Source organism: Phasianus colchicus, chromosome 19, assembly GCF_987193195.1.
Source record: "Phasianus colchicus chromosome 19, bPhaCol1.hap1.1, whole genome shotgun sequence".
Lineage (NCBI taxonomy): Eukaryota > Metazoa > Chordata > Aves > Galliformes > Phasianidae > Phasianus > Phasianus colchicus.
Window position 1 is genome coordinate 6,117,940 of NC_143454.1, and position 17,042 is coordinate 6,134,981.

Sequence of the window (17,042 nt, forward strand, 5' to 3'; positions counted from 1 at the left end):
GTTAAGGAATTTGAGCTGGTTATCATCAGAGCTGCCACTGTTAGGTTGTTGTGGCAGCTGATGGAGGTCTGTGCTGTGTGGTGCTCTAATGTTACTGTGGTGAGAACAAGACTTATAGATTGAAACTGTGTTGGGGGGGAGGAAGGAGGAGAAGCATTAGGAAGCGTAGGACCTGAAGAAGTACCTTCAGTACCTTCCACCCTTAATGCTCACACCTGGGTTGGACCAGCTGCATAGGCTGAAGGAGAAAGTCCTAGGAGGAAAACCCACAAACCTACTTCTTTTGCCAAATTCTCATTGAAAGGCATGGTGACTTACCCATCTGAGCAGCAGGAAGCCTTCCCTGTCTGCCTCTGTCAGACGATGCGTTCTAACCTGACACATTTTGCCTGACACATGCAGTCGTCTGTCTGACTTCTCTCAGCTCTCTTTTCTTCAAGCTGCTCTTCACAGCAACACAAGAATAATAAAAAAAAAAGAAAAAGAAAAAAAAAAAAACACGAAAACCATCCGACAAGCACACACAGAAGCTAGTTGGTACACTTGGCATCCTTGCTGATCCAACTATTTTGAAGTTAGCTGCACGGAGGTGAAGTTACACTTCCTATCATCTCACTTTTCTTCTTCAGCTCTTCAGTGACCTCTTTGTATCTTTTAGTTAACTCCATGCCTCAGGACAGGTAGCAGTGCAAAACCATCCAGGGAAATCAAGAGCCAGGTATTGTTCCAAGCAAGAGGAAACTCTTTCCCCATTTCCCAGCAGCAGCCTTTCGGCTGACAGCCCGGGGCTGTCAGAAAGTCGCTCCTTCCAGCAAATGCCTTTGAAAATCCCAGGCTCTGACTTTCAGAAGTGAGGAGAGTCCCCAAGCTCCTGGTGGGGGCTGCCCAGCTGTCAGACTAATGATATAAATCCAGGTAACCACCCCCCAGAACAACATTTCTCTATTTTCAAGTAGTGAATGACTGCTTTTTTTTTTTTTTTCATAATCGAAAGCAAACCATGACATTTCTTTCCCAATTTTAATGGGCAGGCACACAAAAATCAGGCTGAACTTTTGAGTATTCACTCATTTAGTGGTTGGCAGGAGGGTTGGAACTAGATGGTCTTTGAGGCCCCTTTCAACCCAAGCCTTTCTATGATTCTGTGATTCATTGATTGTTTTGTCTCTGTTTTGCTTGTTTATACCATGTGGAAATAAACTTTAATTTCTTAGTTCGATTGCGTGAACTGACTGCAAAAAGCACCGTGTTCAGATGGTTTGCAGACAGCAGACTGAGAAATCGTTCTTTGAAGATCCTCCTATTGGAGAATACGTATGGTAAATGGAATTGGAGAAATTACTGGATGACCTCTGGTCAACCTGTCTGCTATCCGATGGGGTCAAGAAGATGAATGCTTTTCAAGACAAGATTTTGTCTAATCTCTTCTTAAGTGCCTTCAGTGATGAGGATTTCACGTTGTCCCTAGGCAGAGTTAAAAGAGCTCTGTGAGCTCAGCTACCTTGGAATTGGAGGCTGAGCAACGCAGAATTTTCTTTCTAGCCATGAAGACCCCGGAAAGGCAGAAAAGGAAGCAGAAAAGGCCCAGAGAGAGCCATTAATGGCCCCTCTGGGAAACCTGCTGCTGGCAGTTGCCTCACACTCATGGTCTGCATGGATGAATTGCAGGTGCTTCCGTCCCATTAGCCTGTGAAGTTTCCTCATGCTTTAATATTTATGGGAAGCCACTCTAACATATCAAACATGTACTCATCTTCACTCCATTACTCACCGGAGAGATAACTCAATATGTCAAATAAGCCCTGATCAAGGGGTGATTTCTCTTCTCCCCATGCCAAATGCAGGCCGGCTGTAAATGGATGCATCTCCATGAAAACTGTGTCTTTTCATGCTGGCACCAAGCACAGCCCTCTGCCTCGGCCTGCTGGAACGTTTCCCATATCCCGATGTCAGCTCCTCAGTTCAATGCAAAGCACATCTTATGGCCCTTTTCTTTAACTAGCCCTACTCAGCCCTACGGAAAGAGCAGACTTGGATTGTACTTTCATGCCTTAGTACTTTGTTTAAGAGCATGAAATTGTCTCTCAGTGAGAGCGATGGAGTCTTTCAAGCTAGCAAAAAAGAGATGTTTTAAGCACCCTAACCCCCAGGAATGTAATAGCTGCTGAGGGCAGGATTCATCTCCTTTCCCTTCAGAAGTCTTACAGTGAGAGCTCGGAGATAATCACCCCCATCTCTCTGCAGTCTGGGTCTGCGTTCCTCGTTGCCGCTCCCCTGACCCTGGTTAGGCACTGCTCTCAAGAACAGAATGAGGCATCTTGTGGGGAGCCTGCTTCTCCCTCCTGCGTGTAAAGGGAGCCCAGAGTGGCTGGCTCACAATTAGATGTTGAACATCTAGATGCTTAAATTAAGGGAATGAATCTTGCCCTGCCTAGCATACAAAATTTCCGCAGTTCAGCCAAGCTGATATCAATTCCTGTGCATTAAGAACAGCTTATAGAACTTTATTTCAATCTTGTGTCGCACTATTTGAGTCCTTCATAGGCCAGAAGTAAGCAGTGCAGCCTTACAATCTTTTTTTAATTCCATCCCCACCTTTGAATCTCAGATTCACGCAGAAAATTCCTCTGGTTTCATTATTATCTATTGTGCTTAGGTTTGCTTGGGATGAATTCTCATCAAATTTTGCATTTTTTTATATACTCTTCTATTTCTGTGCTCCTACATCTCCAAGTGAATCTAAGACAGCTTTATTATTAATAGAAAAGCATACATATCTCTAATGCTCTATTCAGATGCATTACCTGACCTCAAGGTATTCTTGTCACAAAAGCATCCAGGAGACAATACCCCCAGCACAAGTGTAGTGATGAGGACAAGGCACCATGGCGTTAAGGTGATGAGATTCCCACTATAAACAGGTTGTGCTTTATGGGAGAGGGCTGCTGTTGTGTTTGCATATTGTGTTTTCTAAAGAGAGGAACATACATCTCTCTGCAATTCTACCAGCAGAAATTTTCTCCCTCTGCCTGTGGGCACCTGAGTGCCCCTCATGGAATTGAATGGGTGAATGAAAAGGCACTGATGAAATACATCCCATGCTATATATTCTTGGATTAATTTTAGCTAAAATTATCATGGGCTGCTTTCACAATGTGAAAAAATAAATCTGGAATTATTGTATTTAAAACAGAGAGAGAAAATGGGAGATGTTGGCTGTACACAAATGAGATTGTGCCCATACATACACCATTTCACACAGGTATTTGTGAATTCTTTGTCAGTAGAATAAGCATTAAGACATCTACAGACACATTAGCCTGCAAGAGTGGTATGTGAACCTACTTTTAAGCATGTGCCTGCATATGTCCACGATCCATCCCATCATATAGGGCTGCTTTAGCAGTGCTGCAGCCCAAATGCTACAGGAAGACTCTCCTGACTACACACAGACAAAAATATACACAGGTACAAAGCGTGCATTCTGCTCAGTGATCTGGAGATGCAACATTTTGCTATTCTGACTCATTACCATGTCCATTATCAGAATCAGCCCTGCGATATGCTCATTTCTGGGGTGGAATAACTACATTTCAGCAAACTACAGTAAGGTTTACCAAGGTAATGGTAGGGATATTCCCATCCCTCTACATCTACATCCATCACACTGAAACCCCCATGGATCCCTATTCTGGACTCACATACCCTCCTTCCCCAGACGTACACAGGAACATACCCACATATACCTTACCAACATCTTCCCCATCGACCCCCTGCCAACACCTCACTACCACATATTTATTCCCACAGATACAGTTTTTTCAATAATTCACGTGGCAATGCTCACTATTTCCCCGAAGTCAGAACTAAGTCCCAGGAAGCTGCCAGAGGTTTAGAAGCTAAGCCAGCCATGCACAGCTCCGGTGCTGCTGACATTACCAGACGGCATTAATTTAATTCCACTCAGTTATGCTTTTAAATTTGATTTGAAAAATGTGTCATAAAATACCATTGAGAAGTGCAGTGCAGCATTTTGAAGCAGGCTGTGATGTTCCCTGCACTGACAAAGTCATGGAGAAGGGAAAGTAATTTTCACAGCTAAGTACTGGGGGGCATGTTGGGAGAGATTCCCTTAGAGAATGGGTTGAGTGAATCAAGAATCACAGATAAACATTATATCCACTAAATATTTTCATGGTGTGGCAGATCCAGAGAACTCTGATTTAATGCTTTAAGGCCAAGGGTTGATGGAGAAAGAAAAGATACATGCTAAGCCTTCCAAATCAGTGGGCATACCCAGAGAAGAGAAAAGAGGAGGAGACCGAGAAGGAAGCATTTCCATAAATACGTGGGCTTGTAGAAGAGAGGTCTGGAGAATCGTTAAGGCTTATGTTAATTATGTAAAAATGCAGAATACTAACAATGAAGAAATATGGTTTTGTTTTGCCCCTGAGGCACTGTTACTCATTCCAGAGATCAATTCCTTATGAAGCCAGGGTGAGCTTGCTCTGGTGCCCATGCCACAGGCTGCTTCCCTCTCACTGCTCTGTAACATCTCTGTGAGCACGTATTAGATTCCTTTTGCCTTCTTGGTTTTGCAAAGCAGAATCTTTTCTTCCACTTCCATGGGCAGCCTATTTGCTTGGAGCTGTGCACTACCTGCACACGGTGCTGGCTTGTTGCTGCAGCTGGCACAGAGCTCTGCGCATCCAACCTGGGAACAAAAGAGCAGATGGTCTTATGGAAAGGGTGTGCTGGAAACAACTTCTGCTCCTATCCAAAAACTCAGTTTCTTTTTCTTCCTTTCCAAATCTGAGTGTTATTCTAAAAAAGCCAAAATTGCTAGCGGACAGTTTGTAAGAAAAAAGTGATTTGAGTCAATCAAAAAGTTTTATTTTAATCATGACTGTGTTTCAGTATCGTTTTGAAATTGTCACCAGTGCAGACAAAATAGTAATTGGGGAGTTGTGCTTTTCTCAAACGATGTATCAACATGTCTGAAAAATATATTTAGGAAAATTTAGAAACAGATTTGTGCAAAACCTTGTGCTATTCCAGAAGGCTCTTCCCTGTGGCTAACATGGGCCCCATATCCCTGGTCCTGATCTTGGTGGGGTCTCGGTAAGGGATGGGGCTGATGTGCTTTGGTGCCAGCCCTGTCCAGGTCCTGTCATTCTCATCAGGCTTCCCTGCCTCCTCCTGTGCTCTGTGTTTGCAGGGATGAGCCTCTTGTCACGTAACATTGCCTGGTAGCAACGAGGAATGTATCTGAGCAGCTCTGCTTTGGATGCTTGTGTCAGCCCTACAAAGATGGGCTGCACTGCCTTCACCTCTTCAATCCAACCCTAGTCCAGAGCTCATGGAAAGCACCTGTATGAGATGCTTAGAGGTCTCAGTTTCTAAAGAACTGCCCCTTCACATCTCTCCCTTCTTTCAGCACTTTTCCTCTCCACTTTCATTTTCTCACTTCCATTCCCAAAGGCTGGTAGAGCAGGATGAAATGGGTGACCGTGATGTAAGCAAGCACTGAGTAGCATCCAAATTCTGGGCCAACCTCTGAGCACCTGCAGCAGCCCTTGCTGGGCAACCCCTCACCTGGTGGGCCAGGCTGCTGGCTGGCACTGAGCATGGCACGGCCCTGCAGCACCCAGCAATGCGCTCCTTAGCATCTTTGCAGTGCATCTGAAGGGAAGCAGTGCGATGTGGCTCAAAACCAATCCTGCTGCAGGGTAAAAAGATATTAAAAAAGGATGCAGAGAGTCAGAGTGAAGTTGTGGAGTTGGATCCTGAGTTGGGATTTGCCAAAGAACATACAGAGCATAAGGTGCTGAAGGATGCGGTGGGAGCCCAGCACCCAATTCAGATGAAACGCTCTCCCTGGTGAGCAGAGCAGTGCAGTGCTGCTCCCCATGGGTCCCGGTGTCAGCAGCACAAGGACACCTGGGACAGGCTGGGGCACACAGGCAGCACGCATGGCTCATGAACATCAAGTGGCCTGCTCTTGAAGCCGAAACACATCCTAATTTCTCTATTGCTAGGGTCCCTTAGCCAGGGGATGCACCAAAAAAAAGGTTATTTGGAAACTTATTTTTCCCCTCTAGGGTATTAACACAAGCTTTACAAAGGCTTATAATCCCTTTAGACAACAGCAGCAAGAGCAGCAGCAACTACAAAGCCCTGAGCCTGGAACTCAATCCCCTGGTGACGGGCTGAACCCTCTGCTGAGGTTGCAAGGAAGAGAAAGGTGTGAAGATATTTACATCAAACACATGGAACAAGAGGGGATTTTAATCAAACTTTTCTTTTTCACCTGTTCTTTCTTCTCTTGGAATCTGTTTTTTCTTTATCCTGATGAATTTCACTGCTTGCTTTTTTTTCTTTTTTTTTTCCTTCGGTAGAAAGAAGGATTTAAAAAAAAAAATAAATCACAATCCCCCCTGAAAAACTCTGAGTATTAAAACTCCGGGGCAATGCATCTCCAAAATCTATAAGACTGTAAGAAGATAAGAGACAAAAACCCACAGAAATGTTTCCTCTCTGTGTCTTTGGAAGTTGCAGACGCGTGTATAATACCCCTAAGCCGGGGTAATCTGCTTGCCTCCTCCTGCCTTTCCTGATGCACACGGATGTACTTAGCATTAATATTCCTCACACTACAGCAAATGAACACCCAGGAGGCAGCTGACTCAATCAGCGCTTGTTTTACTTACTGTGTATCACTGAGAAAAGACCATAAACTAGAGCACGACAGATCTGTAATGCTCATTTCAATATGCTTCCCCTGTTTGTTCCAGCCCTGATGAACTTTCATATCCAGCCAAAAAAAAAAGAAAAAAGAATTAAGAAATATATTATAACAAACGCATTAGCAATGTGTGGTAAATTACCACTGGAGATTCCAGTTCCTCATGGTAGGAGCATTTGTGGATAAACACATTTGTTTGCTCTATTTTTCCAGCTGCCTTCTCCAGCATGAGATTATTCACTCGACGATGTCACGACTCCCAAGTCTGATGTCATGGCTGTTTCCACAGCAACCAAATTGAATCAAGGACAGTTTTGAAACCAGGTAGGCTGGAGTGAATATAATTTGGAAAAAATGTTTTTCCATCCCTCCCCCTGAAATTGATGGGCTCCTACAACTGCTGTTTGGAGACTGGAATTTATTTTAATTATGATGGCACAATCACAAAATGCGAAGGAGCTAGCTGTTATTTTTGGAACAGATACAGCTGCAGGGTAATTGAGAAAGAAGACTACAGACCATACAGATGAGCTTATTCCATATGGCCAGAATCACACAGCTGATTGGGTGGGCTGTGGGATATTGCCCCCTTATTGCCCCGATCAATTTCCGTGACTGCTGATGAAGATCTGCCTTTACAGTCAGCAGATTTAGGGATAAGAGTGTATAGACTGGATCTGTAATGACTGCAGTGAGAGCACGGACACTTTCCTTAATAGTAGACCTAAGTAGGGAGTGATGGATCGTGCCTTTCTCCAGATCCTTAACAGCAAAGCCTACCATCCTTCCAGTTCTTCTCATACCTACTCACTTTAAACCTTATTTTAACACATCCTACCTTGGGCACTGTATTGACTTGCTCATGAGGCTCCTGGAGAGGCTTTAATTAAATTTTCTGCACAAGAAACAGATCTGAAGGAGCAGAGGGAGGTGATGCTGGGGCAGTGGAAGAAGCTTTGAGGGGCAAGTTGCCTGTGGGGAATGCAATGCTTTGATTCACAGAGACCAGAGAGAGGGATGGTGAGATGAGCTACAGGCTGAACCAAGGCTGTAAGGAAGCACAGGAACTTTGGGTTGTTTTAAAGGGGATATTTGAACAATGGCAGTGGACACTTCGGGTTAGGAGTGATGCCTGTGGGATCCCTATCTATTGCCTTTGCCTGTCCTCTCCGCTGCCTGGTTCCTCAACAGGCTGTTAGCAGAGCAGGGCCTCACCATGGCCCAAGCGATGCCTGTGCTCTGCACATCAAAGAAACAAGCAGTGCTTGGCCTCCTGCTTCCATCTGCGTTGTGTTTTAGTTGGTTCAGGCTCAAAGAGAGAGTCCTCAAAACGGAGTGTCTCCTCCCATCACAGCTCCTTTTTCCATGCAGACGCAGGGCACCTCATGCAACCTCTGCCCATCTAGAGATGCCCAGCAGAGATGCAGCTCCCCTTGGCCTGTGCAGTGTGTAATGCTCACAGACTCCGTGCTGTTCCTTGCTGGAGGAGGCTCACGTTTCTAATGGGAGAGGACAGGAGGATGCCAGGTTTGCTCCTGTGCCAGGAGTGCATAATCCTTTCCAACCTAAGAGGTTTCCCTCAGACCCTCCTGCACTCATCTTCCTCACCTACAGAAGATGCACACCTTGCCTTCCACTTGCCACATACATCCCACTCACTGTGCTTCAGTTTCTGATGATGCTGAGTCCCCTCCTTGCCCAACCCAAACCACCCAACCGTCTCACCCCTGTGTGATGCACCCTTTTCAACACCCCACTGCAAATGCTGGGGCAAAATTCCTGTTCCCTTGGCCAGACTGAGGTGATCCATGGCACACAGAGCAGGCAGCCCTCCTAATATGAGGGCTGCTTGAAGGAGAGTTTGTTGCTGTGTCAACATATCTGCTTCTCTATCCCCCACGTTTGCTGATCGCATCCTTGAAGAATCACTGTCATGTTAGGTCTTCAGCATGGAGTTGAGCCCTGAGCTCAAAGGGACATGAAATACTGGGGAAGACCTCTTCAGCTGAGTGTGAGAGGGGTGAAAAAAAGAAAGAGAAGCAACAACATCTTTCTCCTCCTTCTCCCTTCTTCCATTCAACAGCAGGGCTCTTGCCTTATCGATGTGCAATTGCTGATGCTGTGAGAAGTGCTTGGCAGCGACTGGGTCAGGATAAAGAGCAAGCAGTGTTATTACTGCCTACTGTGGGGCAAAGTGGAGGAATTTGGCAGAACCCCAGGATCTGGCAGCACACTCCTGGCAGTGCAGGAGCCGCTGCTTGCACCAAGGATGTGCCATTCTCCAAATCACTGCTGCTCACAATGCTACTAAAGTATGTCTCCTTGGTTGTGTACACAACACTGACAAATGGCATCATCCTGCCCCCCAAAAACAGTACTAAATAGTGCTAAAGGAAGTCGTCTACCTCCCCCTGAATGATACAAACCGAAAAATTGTCTGCTTAGGGGATCAGATAGCAGTTTTCAGCCTGACTGCAAGTTGTTTACCTCACAATCCATAATGGATCTTAAAAAAACTACAGCTTTATTTTTCTTACAGGCATCTAGCTAATGGATGAAGTAATGTAGTGAGGCTATTGTATTTCATTCAATAGCCCATATGTAGATTTGTTGTGAAGGATAAAATGTTCCCTCTTCAAACACCAACAATAGGAGCGCAGTCTACCGCTGACCTTGTGCGTCGCCGTGCTGTGTGCAGGTAACAATACGAGCACAGGCTGTAGGCTCTGAGAGCACACAACTGCTTGCCTTGAATAGCAGGGAATTCTTCCACTGCACATGTGCCGATATTTGCCCGTGTATGGGGTACAATTAGTCACAGTTCTCGAAGGTTTGAATGAATGCCTCTGATTTCTAACTGTCCTGGAAAAAAGAAAAAAAAAAAAGTTGTTCTTAATATGCCATGCATGAATATTTAGGTTTAAATATTTTGAAACCACAGGCTCGCACTGCTCTTTGTGTATGGGCCCACGTGCTTCCAGCATCAACTGTGTTGTAAAGTCTGTGGGCTCCCTTCTCTCCCCCAGGAGCAGTTGTATTTCTAAAGGGGAACAGTTGGCATCAACGTAGGCTTTTAAATCCAGTGCTTCTAGTTATGGGTGATGTGAGCACTGCTGATAACCTGTAAAACATTTTCATAACTTATGAAGCGCAAAAAGAGTCGCTGAATTTAGGAAGGTGTTTATTGCATCCTGTTGGTGCATTAATAGAGTGCTGTAGTGGAATTGCTAAGTCATGGCTTGAAGTAGTGATTGAGCACCTGGTGGGAAGGCAGGGCCAACCCAGGGGAGCTCAGCTGCATGCAATACAGCTGAGTGACCAGAAGGGATGGAGCCAGGACCCACCCCTTCCCAGAACTCATTTAAGTGTTGGCAGTGGAGGTGAGGGGGCCTTGTTGGAGATCCCTGCCTGCCTGTGGCCTTCTGAAGGTAAGCAGATTTTCTTCCTTTGTGTTTGTGGCTTCTACCTGTGGGCTTGTCCTCATTTGCTGCAGCCTGCAATTGTGCCACCCCACTATTATTGCTGTACCTTCCAGCACGTTGCTGTATTTCAAGCACACTGATGGAGCTGTTCTCCATTGTCAGTGTGATGGGATCCCACTCATTCCATTAACCACCTGAGAGGTGGGTACCCTGTCTAGGATGGTTGCTCAGGATCTTGCATAAATCTCTGCACAGTATTACACATCTCACAGACTGACTATTCTCATACTAATACCTATACACAAAGAGATAGGATGAATAATGCATCTCCTGCAGCTGCCAATCACCCTCTGGGTGCACCTTCAGGGGGTGGTGAGACTAAACCCCAACCTTTCAGTTGGCTAAATGGAGCTCAGAAGCTGCGCTCCAATTAATTAACAAATTAATGACAGTGTCAGAGAACTGGGTGCTCTATGAGGCATGTCCTTAGGACTCAGCAGATAGGAATGTTTCCCTCCAGACATCAGTTCTTTTCCTTGTACGTTCCCCTGGAAGCCAGAGACCTTGGAAGAGAGCTGCCTGACAATTTCACTCTGCTCTGGCTCCATTGCAAACCACCTGGCATAAACGTGGAAAGGAAGCACCAGAGATGATACTGTGGCCAAATTATTACTGATTTCAGCACAGTGAGGACTTCCTTTTCATTCTTACTCAGGTGATGTAGGATACTGCTCCTATGATCTGTCATATGATGTGAGTCAATGTAAGACAAATCAGCTGTAAGTACAGGGTATGAGCAGAATAGGCCTGAATTTCTTACAGTTCTAACACCACCAATAATTTAAGGATGTTAAGGGAATAAAGGACCTGCTTGTGAACCTTCCTGCTGCCGCTGCCTTACCAAGGGCTATTAAATGATATTGCAGAAGAATTGTCCTTAAACCTTCTTTCATTTCCTGTTCTTCAGAATGTCATAGAATCCTTAGAGTTGGAAGAGACTTTTAAAAGTCATCGAGTCCAGTTCCCCTGTAATGAGCAGAGACATGCACAGCTAAATCCAGGGCTTGATCCAGCTTTGTCCTAAAAGTCTTCAGGGACAGGGCATGTGTCCTGGATGTTCCTTCCGTTGAGTGTCCTTTCCATGAGATTTCCATCATGCAGTGGAGGTACCAGCTCAGATGAAATCGCTGACTCAGCAGTAATTCTGTGCCTGTGGCTCTTCTGGGCCCCTGGGCCATGTCTCACCACAAGCCATTAATTGCAGCACACATGAGTTTTCAGAGATAAGTTACAGCCTTACAAGGCTATTCATTGTCTAATTTCAGACATCTGACTTGATTGTTAAGGGAAAAGTGGCTGGAACCCCTAAAGCTCCATGTAAAATCGGTGGAGAAAGGTTTGAAAAGATGGTAATTCACACCAGGATCCTAATTCAGTTGTTCTGACTCTGGAATAGCTGATCACTGCAGAAGGAGCCTCGGTATGTGATCAACGAAACTCAGTTGCCCAAGATGTCTCACATGAGTCAGTGTGAATAGGAAATGATGCATTAAGACTTCATTAGTATCTGACAGCCTTTTGATCGTGGCGTGGAGCAGAGATGTGAGGGTGGGAGCGGTGCCAGCTGTCTGACTCTGGGTTTGTTCCAGCACATGTCGGCTCCTGCAGCCACCTCACCACAGACCTCGTACTCTTCAGCTGACAGGCAGAACCCCAGAAGTATGAAAACCGTACTTTCCTGCCCTGAAGTTTAATTTAGCTAAATTTTCCTCAAAATAAAGAGTTTCTTTTTGTCGTTGCCAACACAGAACGCTTTCTTCCACGAACCCCATTGTCCTTTGTTGTCCCCTCCTCCCTGAGCAGCAGAAGTCTACTGGGCCCCACAGAAGAGATTTTCCTCCAAATCTGTTCATGTTTACAGTCTGCAGGAATGAGCTCGTGCTTCTGCAGACCCTGCCCACGTGTGGGCCATCCAGCAGGGCTTCCACAGCTCAAATGCAGTCTGTGGTGGAGTTTGGGTACCTGCTCTCAACCCTCAGTAGGTAAGGCTTGTGGTTTTCACTTCAGGCCCTACAGGTCTAAAATACTCATGAATAACCCGCTTAGAAGAGATTGCCTACTTCTCAATAGGCACCCATGACTGCTGCTGTGCTACATCACCCTGATGGGCTCCACTCTCAGATATGACCCAACGGGATCAGAACCTTACACTGGCCTCTATTTGGTATCCTATGCAGGATTTATTCAGTGTGGAGCAGGGAGAAGCTGAGGAGGGGTGCAGCAGGAAGAGCACCCAGGAAAAACCTCCTTGGGTGTGCTCAGAGGGATGGTGTTCCTGCAGCGAGCTCTGCTTGACTGGTGGAAAATGTCTTCATCATTGATAGTAGCTAATGCAAAACACACTGCCTGCAGCTTTTTATTTTAATGTAGACGTCTGAAAGTGACTGTATGATGAAGGGAGAAAGAGAAAGGTTATGTGTCTTCACGGGCCCAAAATGGCAGTATAATGAATATAAAAGCTATCCTCTCTTCCTCTAATATATTCACTCACTATTCCACCCTTTTTTCTAGCGACTGTAAACAACATTTGTCATCAGCAATGGGCTACTTTTCATTATAAAACTGATCTGGAAGCTACATTTTTATTTCATGTACATCAGCGGTGACGGGGGAAGAAACAGGCAAAGGGAAAATATACGTCACCAGCAGGAGAAGGACCTGGGACAAGCATTGCCTGTGCAGAACTGGGGATCATTCATAAGTCTGGCCTCCAAGACAGAAGATGGCCTAATGCCTCATTAAATCCTACCAAGCCAACGATGATGTATCATAGCTTTTCAATCTTCAACTAAGTAACGCATTTAAAAAAAAACTAATTTGCACATGTTTAATGCATTCATTAAGCTATTAGTCTTTCAACAAGAGATTTAATAGCAAATTAACAGTTTTTATGAAAGAAAAAAACAACAACAAAACTCCCCACTTAGTAGAATTACTTTTGTGTCAGAGCACAATGCAGGGTAATGGGCAATTAGGGGCTTCGGAGAGGAGGACGGGAAGATGGGTTTAATTTGTGTTTGGTTTATAATTAGCTGGTGTGTGGTGCTTAGAATGAAATGAAGTGGATCCCTTTTGTGGGTAAGGCTGGGAAGAACGGGGGGCAGACAAAAATGGGGGAAGGTGATGGTTGGAGCTGGAAGGAGTTGAGGATCCAAAGCTGAGAAGCGTTCTCATCTTGTGCATCTTTCCATACTCAGTGAGACTTCTGGGTGCTCGGAACCAAAGGATGAGTTTGTGGATGTGTGCTCTCAGCACGGTTCTGGTTGGAGGCTGCAGAGCTCTGACAAACAGCTGAAGGCCAACCTCCCTCAAAGCAAAGCTTTGTGCATCAGCTCTTCAGGAAGTTTAACGCTCAGTGAAGCTGCAGGTCTTGTTTTAAGGTGGGGCTTAAAGATGACCAAGTCGTGGCACTTGGCTTAATAATGATGGGTTGTGTATTTAGGTTCAGAGCTGGAATCCCCTTTGCAGGTGTGTGCCAGTGCAGACGGCTGGCACAGGGGCTATTTTGTGACTCCAGTTTTGTGTGATTCCCCAAGAAAACAAACCAATAAATCAGTAAACAAAATCATTAATGAGAATACTGAAATCCAGGGAAAAACTTTATTGAGAGAAAATGAACAATTGCAAACTCAAGTTGTCATCTGAACTTGCTGAAAATAAGTTCAATCCTTTCCTTGAAAAGGGAAGAAAGAAGCAGAGCTGTTTGTTTGCTTGTTTAATCTGAAATGCTATTTCTAAGTTTTCAGTTTCTTTGAAAAGATGCTTGTCAGAGTATTGAACACCAAATCCACAGGATTCTTGGTTTGAAGGGGTTTTTCTTTCCAGTGGAAAACTTTTTTCCACTTAATTTTTTTTTCCAATCAGAATAATTCTTTAAGGGATCCTACACTGATTTTGAGCTTTGATTTTCAGCTGGAGTGAGGCAGAGAGAGGGAGAATAGTCTGAAATCAATTTCTTAGAGATCTGAGGAATCATAAATACAGCTTGGATCGATATGTTTGTGTGTCTGTGTCTCCCCTCACACACATCTATTCAAACAACTCCTTTCCTGGAACAGAATATTCCAATCCTTAGGGATAATAAATTGGCTTTCTGAAATGGAATATTAGCGTGAGGCGATGGATCCTTTATATCTGCTTTTCCAAGATGTTTCTCCCCACAGAGGATTCCTTCCTCTTGCTGCTATTGATTTTCATGTAGCTGCAAGCGCGTTGGCATTCAGGACAGGAAAACACTCCTTATAAAAGCACTTCTGTGCAAACTTCGTGGGCTTTAAGTACCAGCCTGAAATTACACAGAGGTGCAGGCAGTGCAGCCACATCTCAGTGCCCTTCAATCTCTGCAGATAGGGCCAAGTTAATTCCTTGGATCACCACAGGCCCAAAGAGGAGTTCAGCAGCATAACAGTTCAGTGAGCCCCTTAGAGCTCAGGGCTGAACTACTTGCATCCTGGTGTGTTGTGTTCCAAATGCTGTTGTTCCAATATTTACCTAAGGTAATAGATAGCAGTAATAAGGCTTTGCACTTGTGCAGGTGATGCTCGGAATTACCAAACTGCAGCATAACCATATGCATCAGGATAGGTTAGGGGATGACCTTCTCTGGAGATAATCGAGAGCTGCCTGAACGCCTTCCTATGCAACCTGCTGTAGTGAACCTTCCTCAGCAGGGGGTTGGACTCAATGATCTCCTGAGGTCCCATTCAACTCCCTTGATTCTATGAGCCCTGGAGGCTGCAAGGAGCTCTGGAAGGTGCCAAGCAGCCCTGAGGATGCAGAAGAGCCTCCTCACCCCACCTGCAGGTTTCCCAGTGCCCAGGCAGTGTCCCTCAGCCGGACTCAGCCATGCCAGTTTTGTGTTGGGTTTTAGCATGGAGCAGCTTGGTGTGTGGGCTGTGCCTGCTCTCTGATAGCTTCAGAGATGTTCGTAGCTGCTCTGCTTGTTCTGGTTTTGTCAGAACAAAATTAATTACTCAAAGGATGGGGGAAAAAAATGTGTGTGTGTGTGTGCGTACGTTCAGGAAAGATTTCTGAAGTGCACCACAGGACTGTGCTGTGCTTTAAAGAGATATGGAGATGGGGTAATACTTCTGTTCTTGCTGCACAGTGAAGGCTCTGAATGAGGGAAGTATCACAGGGTAATCTGAGTATTTTGGAAACAGCACCAGCATCAGAGCTGTGCCCTGGATTTTCACTACGCGCTCAGTGGTAACAGAGCGAGCCTCCTGCCTGCTGGTAAGGCTGCTCAGACCCCACCAATGCACATTGCGGATGTAATATTGAAAAGTTCTTCTATCTGGTCTTCAGCTTTCTGGGATGAATTTCACATATGCAGAGAAATGCACGCAGAGAACCTCTGACTTCTACTTACCTGGTGTAATGGCTGATAAGCCAAACGTGCCCATTTCCCTCCTTACCCTGCTGCTATGGTCAAAGGTTTTTTAAAATCATTTTTAAATCATTCCACCCTCAAATCATAGAAATGTTTCAAACTTAATCCTGAACACTTAGCGCTGGGTGTAGGGGTGAAATTTGCCTAATGTACATCCTCAAAACCAAGCTTATATGGTGTTGATGCAGTTTCAGCTTCTGCAGTGGGTCACATTCCAGGAATTAAGTTCTCCCAGTCTGAATGAAGCTGCCTGTCACTGCCTCGGAGAGATCAGCAGCAAGAGCGATTGCACACACATGTCTAGAAAATCTGTCTACCTGTTATCCCTCCCCTTTGAAGCAAAAAGCTGGGGCTAGCACATCAGCCTGCTGTAATTGAATTTCCCTGCCTCGCGCATTATGTTTTATCAGGCTGGGCTCTCTTGGCTCGCCGTGATGACTTGGAGGTATTTGCATTGCATGGAGCTGCTGAGGAGAGTGGTTGAAAAATGGTGTGAAAATGCTGATAAATAGTTCTAAATGAAAGCAATTTTAGCAAGAGAGCCCGTAGGCGGCCTCAGTCTCATTTTTGGTGACTGCAACACTCCCAAGATAGAGCTTCCAGCAGAGCAGGCACGCACAGACTGAGGCTGCAGGAGCCAGAGCTTGGCCTGGCTTTGCCTCACTGCTGTTTGGGGCAGGTGGGTCAACTTATTGACCACATCCAAGCACCAAAGCAATGCTGCGCACCCACTCTTGGCTTTTCTTCTTCCCTGCTAGTGGGAAATAGGAAAGAATTTGGCGCTATCAGCCCTAGAGGACACAGCTTTGGCTCTTGGCGCTTTCCCACCAGTTGTACCAAAGGGAAAGGCAACAGCAGCCTTTAGCAGGTGTGCCTTGTCCCGAAGCAAACACCGTCAGGACCAGCAGGCAGCACACTGGGTTGGGTTGGGTTGGCTGCCCACCTGTGCCCGCAGTGCCCTGAGCACAGAGCATGTGTGAGAGCTGCGGTGCTGCCATCTCACGTGGCTGCCAGTACAGAAACCACGCTCATCCCCAGCCTGTTATTATTTGATATTAAGAGTCCGACCCATTTTTAAGTTATTTTGAGATGTGTTTAATATAAAATCAAACCTAAAGTGGTTCCTAGGCTTGCGTTAATGGAAGAGAGACAGAAACCTGAAACTAAAAGTACCTTTATTTTTTTTCCTACCTCCAAGTACATATGGAAATAGCTCACTCCAGCCCCTTGTACTTAAGGATCCATTTGTGCTGCTGCCTCAGCTCCTCCTGTGGAAGGCAGCGAGTTGAAAGAGTGATTTAGACACTGCTAACGCAAACGAGAGGAGACAGGCCAGTACTTAGCGCGACAGGCTCCTCAGAAAGTTTAGACAGGGAGAAGCTGTTTCTTTTCTCTCTGTCGTTTCCCTTTTGCAGCCTGCAGA

At 45.5% G+C, this 17,042-nt stretch overlaps 1 long non-coding RNA gene across 5 annotated transcripts in view; it reads left to right on the forward strand.

Moving 5' to 3' along the window:
- LOC116234181 (uncharacterized) overlaps positions 1 to 17,042 on the forward strand; it is a 160,357-nt gene that overhangs the window by 105,806 nt on the left and 37,509 nt on the right. For 3 of the 5 annotated variants that reach the window (XR_016458753.1, XR_004168075.2, XR_016458750.1), the window contains one exon: positions 6,959 to 7,069. This is a non-coding gene — a long non-coding RNA (uncharacterized LOC116234181). Of the gene's footprint in view, positions 1 to 6,958; positions 12,210 to 12,738; positions 13,666 to 17,042 lie in introns of those variants that run through there. The other 2 variants (XR_016458751.1, XR_016458752.1) reach the window with 2 other exon arrangements.